We start from the raw sequence: 10309 nt of genomic DNA on the forward strand, positions 1-10309 counted from the left end.
GGCAATTAGCTTTGGAAACTGTGCGAGAAACCCACCTGTGAGGTGAGCATAGTTTTGGAGAGAGACCTGGCAGTTTAAAGACTGTCAGTCCTCAGATTTATTTCCTGTTTTCTACAGGGAACCAGTTCATCTGGCTCAGTCAGTCTTAGATGTCAACATTGATAAATGACAGTGAGAAATGTGTCATCCTCTAAGATGAATTTAAATCATGCATCTTCTGGAAAATGCACGGAATGTGGGCCTTGTCTGAATGACTGTGAACTAGGAAGGGCTCATTGCTCCCTAGAGGGCAGAAGGATGGATAGTTCTGGGAAGTGAGTAAGCAGGAAGAAGTCAGGAATTAAAGGTTTCATAGGCAGGGAAAACTAAAGAGCAAAATACATGAGTGACTCTGGCATATGGATGCGGGTCTCCAGGGGCCAATTCTCCTGTTAACTGAACTTCCCTTCTGGATGCGAATCTCTACCTAAGGAGTTTTGTATATTCGTCTGCTGTTTGGGTCAGTCTCCCCCAACCCTGTCCCCATTCCCAAATCATGCTGTGGTTCTGCAAAAACCTTTCTGTGGAAGTTTCTTGGCCAGGCTTCAGTGTCACGGACAAGCTGGAGACTCCTTCAAAGTCTCGAAGTCCCTCCTACCCCAATAGGTTGCTGAGCACTCTGGAGACCCCGTTTCCTTCTCAGGTTAACAAATGTAATCTCATCTTCTGAGGAGAGCAAAGGCAACCCAGTTGAGGTGGATGGAATTAACTGCATTCTAAGGTGGATATAAATCATCCTGGCATCATGATTCATCTGACATTTTTCAGGCTGAGTCAATTCTCTCTGGCTTTTCCTTGAAGCTACTATGATGGAAAGTGAGGCGGCTGGTTGATTAGTCATTTACCTTTAAAGGTGGTAAAGGATGTGCCTCTACACTTGGCAAGTTAAGTGAAGATGAAGACGTGATCCCCTTCCTTGAGTAGTTAAGAATATACTGGATGATTAGGTCAAAGGTAAACAACAGTAGCAAAAAACAAAACAACAGCAGTGCTTGCTAACACTTGTTGCATACTTACTCTGAAGTGGTCACTATATTTACATGTTGTTTCATTGTTATGAAGGATGCCATGATGGTTGATTTTATATGTCAGCTTAACTGGGCTAGGGATGCCCAGAAAGCTGGTAAACGTTATTTCTGGGTGTATCTGTGAGGGTCTTGGCTATGTGGCTCCCCTGTTCTCTGGCCTTTGGATCCCGACTGATACCCCATCGGCTTTCCAGGGTCTCCAGCTTGCAGACAGCAGATGGCAGGACTTTGCAGCCTCCATAACCATGTGAGTCAATTCCCATAAATAAAACTCTTCTTTTTATTGAGGTATATTTGACATATAACATTATATTAGTTTCAGGTATTCACATTAATGATTCAGTATCTGTATATGTTACAAAATGGTCACCACAGTAAGTCTAGTTAACTTTAGTCACCATACACACTTACAAAATTTTTTTTTCTTGTGATGAAAACTTTTAAGATCTATTCTCTTAAGCAAGTTCCAAATATGCAATATAGCATTATTAACTGTAGCCACCACGTTGTACATTACATCCGCATGAGTTATTTATTGTATAACTGGAAGTTTGTACCTTTTGACCCCCTTCACCCATTTTGCCCACCCCACCCCCATCTCTGGCAACCACCAATCTGTTCTCTGTGTCTATGAGCTTGCTTTTTTTTTGTTTTGTAGATTCCACATATAAGTGAGATCATACAGTTTTTGTCTTTCTCTGTCTGACTTATTCACTTAGCATAATGCCCTCAAAGTCCATCTATATTGTCACAAATGGCAAGATTTCATTCTTTTTTATGGCTGAGTAGTATTCCATTATGTAAATGTATTGCCATAGATTAAACTGTAGGTTTTATTTTTCTAATGAAAGAGATGCCAAAGAGTCACTCTGGTCTCTCTAAGTTCATACATATATATGTACACACATACACACATATATATCAATATGTCACATTTTCTCTATCCATTCATTCATTGGTGAACACTTCGGTTGTTTCCATATCTTGGCTACTGTGAATAATACTGCAATTAACATGGAGATGCATATATCTTTTTGAATTAGTGTTTTCATTTTCTTTGGATAAATACTTAGAGTGGGGGGCTGGCCCCGTGGCCGAGTGGTTAAGTTCGCGCGCTCCGCTGCAGGTGGCCCAGTGTTTCGTTAGTTCGAATCCTGGGCGCGGACATGGCACTGCTCGTCAGACCACGCTGAGGCAGCGTCCCACATGCCACAACTAGAAGAACCCACAACGAAGAATACACAACTATGTACCGGGGGCTTTGGGGAGAAAAAGGAAAAAAAATAAAATCTTTAAAAAAAAAAATACTTAGAGTGGGATTGCTGGATCATATGGTACTTCCATTTTTAATTTTTTGCGAAGCCTCCATAGTGTTTTCTATAGTGACTGCACCAGCTTACACTCGCACCAACAGTGCACAAGGGTTCCCTTTTCTCCACTTTTGTTATTTTGCCACTTCTTGTGTTTTTGATAATAGCCATTCTAACAGGTGTGAGGTGATATTTCATTGTGGTTTTGATTTGCATTTCCCTGAGGATTATGATGTTGAGCATCTTTTCATGTACCTGTTGGTATATACGTGTATCTTCTTTGGAGAAATATTTATTCAGATCTTCTACCCAGTTTTTAATTGGATTGTTTGTTTTTTGCTATTAAGTTGTATGAGTTCTTTATATATTTTGGACATTAACCATCTATCAGATATATGATTGCAAATATTTCCTGCCAGTCAGTTGGCTGCCTTTTCATTTCATAGGCTGCTGAGGGTTTCCTTTGCTGTGCAGAAACTTATCTACATATCTTCTTATATATATATCTCTATATAGCCTATTGGTTCTGTTTCTTTGGAGAACCCTGACCATTACCAATGGCTTGCCATAGATTAAACTGTAGGTTTTATTTATCTAGTGAAAGAGATGCCAAAGAGTCATTCCTACGAGGGAAGGCAGAGAAAGGAGTGTTAAGGGTCTAGGTCTGTAAGTGGCCAGTGTTCAGAACATCCTCACCCTGTGGGCCCAGCAACCTGAAGTCTGGAGCAGCACTGTCCAGTAGAAATATTATGTGAACCACCAATGCAAGGCAAGTACACATTTTAAAATTTTCTAGTGGGGCTGGCCCCGTGGCTGAGTGGTTAAGTTAGTGCGCTCTGCTCCTGCAGCCAAGGGTTTGCCGGTTTGGATCCTGGTTGTGCACCCACACACCACTCATCAAGCCATGCTGTGGCAGCATCCCACATAGAAGAACTAGAATGACCTACAACTAGGATGTATAACTATGCACTCGGGCTTTGGGGAGGAAAAAAAAAAAAGAAGATTGGCAACAGATCTTAGCTCAGGGCTAATCTTCCTCACCAAAAAACATACTTTAAAAAAATTTCTAGTAGCCACATTAAGTAAAGGAAAAAGAAACAAGAACAATTAATTTTTTAAATTTTATTGCAGTTGTAATTGTGAAGTTTCAGTTGTACATTATGATTTGTCAGTCACCATATAAATGTACCCCTTACCCCTTATGCCCACCCCCCAATCCCTTTCCCCTCTGGTAACACTAAACTGTTCTCTTTGTCTGTGTGTTAGTTTATCTTCCACATATGAGTGAAATCACGTGGTGTTTGTCTTTCTCTGTCTGGCTTATTTCACTTAACATAATACCCTCAAGGTCCATCCATGTTGTTGCAAATGGCATGATTTTGTCTTTTTTATGGCTGAGTAGTATTCCGTTGTATATATATATATATATATATATATATATATATATATATATATATCTCACACCTTCTTTATCCATTCATCAGTTGATGGGCACTTGGGTTGCTTCCACTACTTAGCTATAGTGAATAACACTGCAATGAACAGAAGGATGCACAAGTCTCTGTGAATTGGTGATTTCAAGAAGAACAATTAATTTTAATAATATATTTTATTTAATCAATATGTCTAAAATATCATTTGAACTTGTAATCAATACAAAAATTATTTATGAGATATTTTTACATTCCTTTCTTTTGGCTAAGTCTTCTAAATCTGGTGTGTATTTTACATTTATGGCACAGTTCACTTTGGACCTGTGCCATTTTAAGTGCTCAATAACCACATGTGGCCAGTGGCCACCGGATTGGACAGTGCAGATCTAGAAGGTATCTGGCACATTCGCTTGTGTATCTATCCATATTCATTTGACACTCATTCAACAAATGTTTCTTAAGTGACTACTCTGCCAACCACTGTTTTAGGTGTTTGGGTACACTGGTTAAGTCCAGAACTTATATTTTACTAGGGGGAGAGGGAGACAAAAATCCTAAATAAATAAGCAACAAAATCAGATGTCAAAGAATGATATTGATAAAGCAGGGTATGGGGTGGGAGTGCTGCTAATCTGGATAGAGTGGTCACAGTCAAGCCTCTCTGGAGACAGTACAATTGGGATGAGATCTGAATATTATGAAGAAGCGTGTCATGTGGCAATGGAGGGAAACACACTCTGGGCTGAAGGGACAGTGTATATAGGGCATAGGGTGGGGAGAAGCTCAGCATTTTGAGGATGAGATAAAAGACCAGTGAGGTGGGAGAGGAAGGTAGGGCTGATCTGGGTAAGGTCTGATGGGCCATAGCTTAGGTTTTATTCTAAGAGCCATGGCAGCCAAGAGAGGATTTTAAGCAGACACACATGATTTGATGGACGCTTTTAAAAGGTCACTCTGATGCTGTGTAGAGAATCGTCTACAGGGGAGCATGAGCTGAAACGGGGAGAATAATCAGGAGGCTGGCTCATGCTGTAGAGCAAGAGGGAGGCTCGGTGGCTGGGAGAAGGTGGTAGAGGTGCAGGGGGTGAGAGCGTCCAGGTTGTGCTGTGACCATAGAGCCGACAGGACTGTAAGTGGGCTGTGAGGGAAAGGCGGGAGCTGAGGATGACTGGGAACTGAGCAGCTGGGGAATGAAGCCATCAACCGGGATGGGCACGAAGGTAGAGACTGGGTTTAGGAGGACATGAGAAGTGTGAGTGACCAGGGAGAACATTGTTGCGAAGGGCTCTAACTAGGGTTCAAAGGAAAACAGAGTAGAAGTCCAGGCCTAGCCCCTTGTTCCCAGGTAGGGTCCCCAGATAAAGTACAGAGGGCATGGTTTTGCTAAGTGTTTTGGGGACTGGTATGGGGTGAGGGCAAGCACCCTTTGTACTGTGACCCATTAGTGCGCCATGAGCCGAGAGTAGTGGGAGAGGCCAACCCCATACTTCTCTTTTGTATAGAACTTATAGTTTTAAAGTGCTTATATTTCCATGATCTCTTTTGGTCCTTCTGTGGGCTGACTTACCCCCCTTTCCTAAATACAGGTGAGGCTCAGAGGGATCAAATGACTTGCTCAAGATCACACAACTTGGTAAGGAGCCGAGCCAGGACTAGTATGCAGGAGACTGTTGTGTGCCTACCAGTTTCACAGTGCACATTTCTTTCCTCTCAGAACCCTGGTGTGCTTCAAGTTCTACTCATGCCAGCTGAAAAGGAGAGAGATAATAACTCTAAGCCAGACCTACAGGGCGTTGTGCTGGTGGCTATTTTGGTCAGGGGAGACTCATGACCTAAATTGGCTCAATCAGACTGAAAGGAAAGACTTCTATTCTCATGGTTAGTGGAGACAATTGCCTCTTTTGCCTTCCATCCAGACATAAATGAGGCCATATATAGAGCTGATGCTCTCTGGCAGCCATCTTGGAATCATTCAGGAAACCATCCTGGGGTGAAGCTGACACTGAGTAGACCAGAGCAGAGAGACGGAAAGAACCTGGATCCACGCTGACAGCTTGAGTTGCTGGTCTTTGTCTGGCCTGGAGCCATGCACCTCTAGGTTCCCAGTTATGGGAGATAATAAATTTCTCTGGTAGTTAAGCCACTTTGACCCAGGATTTTCTGTTGCTTGCCACCCAAATCATCCTGACTGCTCAGATGAAAATCCACTCTCCCTCCTCCAGTGTTTTGCCTACTCTACCACGTGGCTGCTATACACAAAGAGAGCCAACGTTGATGGTTTTGCACAGAATTATTCAGGATTAACTTCAGGGGGCAATCTGGGAATTGACTGGCACTTGTGATTGCTCAGGGGCAAGAGCATTGTCACAGGTAAGAGCCAGGAGAGGCAAGAGGAGGTGACATTCAGGATGATTCTTTAGGAGTGGCAGTTGATCTGAGGGCCATCTGGAGACACTGAGAAAAGAAGTCATATGATGGAAATGAAGGCTCTGAAAATGCTCCTGGTTCATGTGTTTTGGGAAGAGCAAGCAGGCTTTATCTTTTTAGATGTGTATGGATGTTTTGAAAAGCCAATAGAGAATGAGTACTCTTGAGATCGTTGCCCATTGGTTGGTATTCAGACAAATAATTTCCTGGAAGGAATGAGCCATCTTCCTGGTTGGATTGACATAGCTCTCCAGCTCTCTCAGTGTTCGCATAGAGGAATGATTTGATCATGTTGAATATCCACACAGGTCTCTCATTTCATTCAGGTGCCTTTGAACTGTTGTTCAGGCTACACTTTGAAAGGATCTCTCTCGGAAAGGCCAAGGGCTTTTTTTTGTTTGCTTGGTTTGGTTTGGTTGGGGAGAAGGCAGGGCAGATGGGACTGAAGCCTAAGGCCTTTGATCCTCTAGGTCTCCTGTCTGCAGCTGCCATGGTCCTATGTCATGGTATGGGATGGCAGAGTTTATCATTAAACTACCAGAGTTGCGTTTCAAGGACTTGTATTGGTTTTCTAGGGCTGCTGTAACAAAGTACCCCAAATTTAGTGGCTTAAAACAACAGGAATGTATTTTCTCACAGGTCTGGATGCCGGAATTCTGAAATCAAGGTGTGGGCAGGGCCATGCTTCCTCTGGAGGCTCTGGGGGGGCGGGGGGGTTCTTCTCCTTGCCTTCTCCAGCTTCCGGTGAACGTTCCTTGACTTGTGGCCATATCACTCCAGTCTCTGCCTCCTTTTTCACATGCTTTTCTCTTCTGTGTAATCTCCCTCTGCCTCACTCTCATAAGGACATTGTTATTGGATTTAGGGCCCACCCAGATAATCTCACCTTGAGATCGTTAACATAATTATATCTGCAAAGACCTTTTTCCCCAAAAAATTCACATTCACAGGTCCCAGGATATGGACAAATCTTTTTGGCGGCGACCTTTCAACTCCCTACAGGCCTCTTTTGCTACTATCAACTTATGCCATTTAAACTCTTTGAGTCTCAACACTCTCACCTATGAAATGGGTGTACAGTTACTGACTTTCTTATTTCACAGGTTTGTTGAGATCCACACGTTCACCTAAGTGAATGAGGAGGGAATGGAAAGATAACGTATCTGTTCTCTCCTGACTTGTTGGCTAGGAGCACCATCACTGTCCACTTTGTGGAGGACAATCAAGAAAAACTGGTGAGTTGAGGGAGGATGGCAAGAAGGAGGATGAAAAGGGGGAAAAAGGAAAGAACTGTTCTTTCTCTGGTTAGCTGTAAGGATAGAGTGGGAAACCTCTATTCTTCTTCAGAATCTTTGTTTTTTTAAATCACAAAAGGAGAAAGGAGAGCCAGCAGTTCGAGGGGTGTGGTGATGTCTCTGAGAGGAAAGTGTCCTGGGACCCTGGGATGTCCTGGGAACAAGAAACAGGCAAAAGTGATGTTGCCTTAGATCCTGCTCTCCCAAGTTAAAAGTGTGTGCAGAGGATTTCATCAGTACCAAAGCCCAGGAGGAGCCTTGATTCTAAGGAACAAAGCAGAGTCCATCTGAATACCAAGAAAGAAGGGAAAGTAATGTTTGTTGATTGTTTACTATGTGGGAGGGCTTTTACACATGTCAATCTCATGACAACTCAGAAAGAAGTTTTTCAAATAGATGAGGAAACTCAGGCCCAGAGAAATTCAGAGACTTGCCTGAGGTTTTGTGGCAAAATCCATCTCTGCCAGAGTTCAAACTCTAGTCTGTCTGGCGTTGAAGTTTATGTTCTATCTACTCCCACTGGCTGCCCTGGAGGATTAGAGGATGTAGGCACCAGGTGGTGCTTATACATGGCATTTCTTTATCTCTTGTCTCAACTTTTGTATTTTATCATATTTAGAATGTAAATTTCAGTCATCAGTGTTTAGTAAAATTCTGTTATTTAACTACAATCCTTGATTTTATGGCAAAGGACAGTTGGTGAACCAAGTATGGTCATATTCAAATCATTCCAAGTGTGTAAGATAAGCCTGGGTGGCCCCCCAGACATAATGCCTTTGGGGCTTCCCAGCTTGACGGAAGAGTGCATCTTGCAGATTCAATCCCATTAAGTACTTGCAAATGTCATAGCTAGGGTAACTCTGACCGAGTCGTCTGTCTCTTCAAAATCTTGTCATTGAGAGCAGGGCCAAGATCACGGCCTTATAATTCTGCGTTAAGGATGAACAGTAGCACTGTAGAAACACTGTTGCCAAATAGAGATGTCAAGAATGATTCCATTCAAAAACAACTTTTCCACGCTGATGACGTGTTTCAAGGAAGTGAATTATCTACCTGAGTGGAGGACAAAACAAGTATTCTTCCTTCAGGCCGGGGAAGATCAGTTGGCTGAGTCACACAGACAGTCTGTCAACATGCTGGTCCTTAAGTGGTGCCACATTTTAATCTTCTCATTAGAATTTCAAAGGTTTAGGAGGAAATGTTTCCATTCCTTTCAGATCCTCAGCGTGGTCAGGCCCCACTTGCGGCCCTGTTACTCTCTAAGCTTGTATCAGACAAAAGAGAGGGGTCCGGTTCTTAGGGGGAAGTAATGGATCTGAAATTTGAATTGAGGGGCCTGGCTATGTAGACATGGTCGCAATTCCAGCATCCAAAAGATCTGAAATGAGAACAAAATAAGCTTGTGTGGATAGAGTCCCCTGGGATCATTCGGGACCCGCCATCAACATGTACTGGACTGGACAAAAAAAGTGATGATAATAACAATGGCAGCAGTGGCAACTATATTCCCTGTTTGTTTATGTGCCAGGCTGTGGAGTGGTGCCTCTATCTGAATCACTTTGGTGGTTTCTTCCAGCACAACATCCAGGCAACGTAGGATCCGAAGGGACTAAGAGTGGAAACTGGAGACAGACTGCTGGGCTCAAACTCAAGCTTGGAAGAAGGGAGATAATAGTAGTAGTTAGGGTTCTAAGGATTAAATGAGTTGATACATGTGATGCACTTACAGTTTCTGGCACATTTTAAGCCTTATGCCAGTGTTGATGTTTATTATTCTCATCTGCATGAACGAAGATGTTAAGGGTCGGAGGGGTTATAAGTCTGGGCACCTGAGGGTTGCTGTAAATATCCCATAAGAACATGGTTATCCTTTGACTTTGTTCCCAACACAGCCACAGAGGCAAAGAAGTCAGTACCCGCGAAAATCCTAGATAAACAACCTCAATCCCCATTAGATGTATTTGTTGAGCCCAAATGCTTCCTTCACAGCCCATGCATCATTATCGCTTGCTAACTTGCTATTTTCTTGTTTAACCAGAGGGGTGACTCAGTGGTCACAAGGATTTATGAGCTTGTTTTGCAGAAGAAAAAAAATGCCTTTAAGGAAATTATGACCACCAGATGATCCGACCCCAGCTGCCAAAGGTGCCAAGAAGCCTAGTTGCTCAGGGTCTTATCTAAAGTGAAAGAAACACGGACTTACCCTTTGTTTCCCTGAAACTTCACCTCTCAAGCCCCTTAGCCCTATAAAGGCCCCTTGCTCCCTTCCTTTGTTAAAGTGGACCTGAGAGAACCTACTTGTTCTCACCTTCTTGTTTTGGCTAATTTGAATAAACCTTTCTTTACCTCCAAGCACTGGTGTCTCAGTGATTGGCTTATACTGTGCATCCGGCACGTGGACCTGAGATTAAGAGGGTCCATGTCAGGATAACCAAATCATGTAACCCAGGCCCATCTACAAGTCCTTTTCTCTTTGCACCGGACACCTCTCCTTCTCTACTGGGTCCAGGTCTCTAGAACAGGGTGTGTAATGGGAAGCACCACACCCAGCAGAATCAGCACCGCACAGCTGAACTTCCAATTCCCAAGACTGGTGGAGCTTTAGTTAATTCCCCAGGATGAGTGCAGGCAGGGACTATCCCACAAAGCTTTGTCTCTTTACCCACAGCTGTGTGGGTTTTGCCTGCAGAGGCAATTCTTAGTTTTGTGGATCTGACCAGAGAAGAAAGGTTCTGGGAAAGTCATTTGGTTTGTTATTGAGTGGTCTTGGAGGAGAA

The 10309-nt window shown here is 43.2% G+C and overlaps 1 long non-coding RNA gene across 2 annotated transcripts in view; it reads left to right on the top strand.

Moving 5' to 3' along the window:
• LOC139080001 (uncharacterized) overlaps positions 1-9884 on the top strand; it is a 35159-nt gene extending 25275 nt beyond the window's left edge. The window contains exons 2-3 of one of the 2 annotated variants that reach the window (XR_011534098.1): positions 7341-7472; positions 7612-9884. This is a non-coding gene — a long non-coding RNA (uncharacterized lncRNA). Of the gene's footprint in view, positions 1-7340 lie in introns of both variants that reach the window. The other variant, XR_011534097.1, reaches the window with a different exon arrangement.
• Positions 9885-10309: the final 425 nt, after the last annotated feature.

Source organism: Equus przewalskii, chromosome 28 (genome assembly GCF_037783145.1).
Source record: "Equus przewalskii isolate Varuska chromosome 28, EquPr2, whole genome shotgun sequence".
Classification (NCBI taxonomy): domain Eukaryota; kingdom Metazoa; phylum Chordata; class Mammalia; order Perissodactyla; family Equidae; genus Equus; species Equus przewalskii.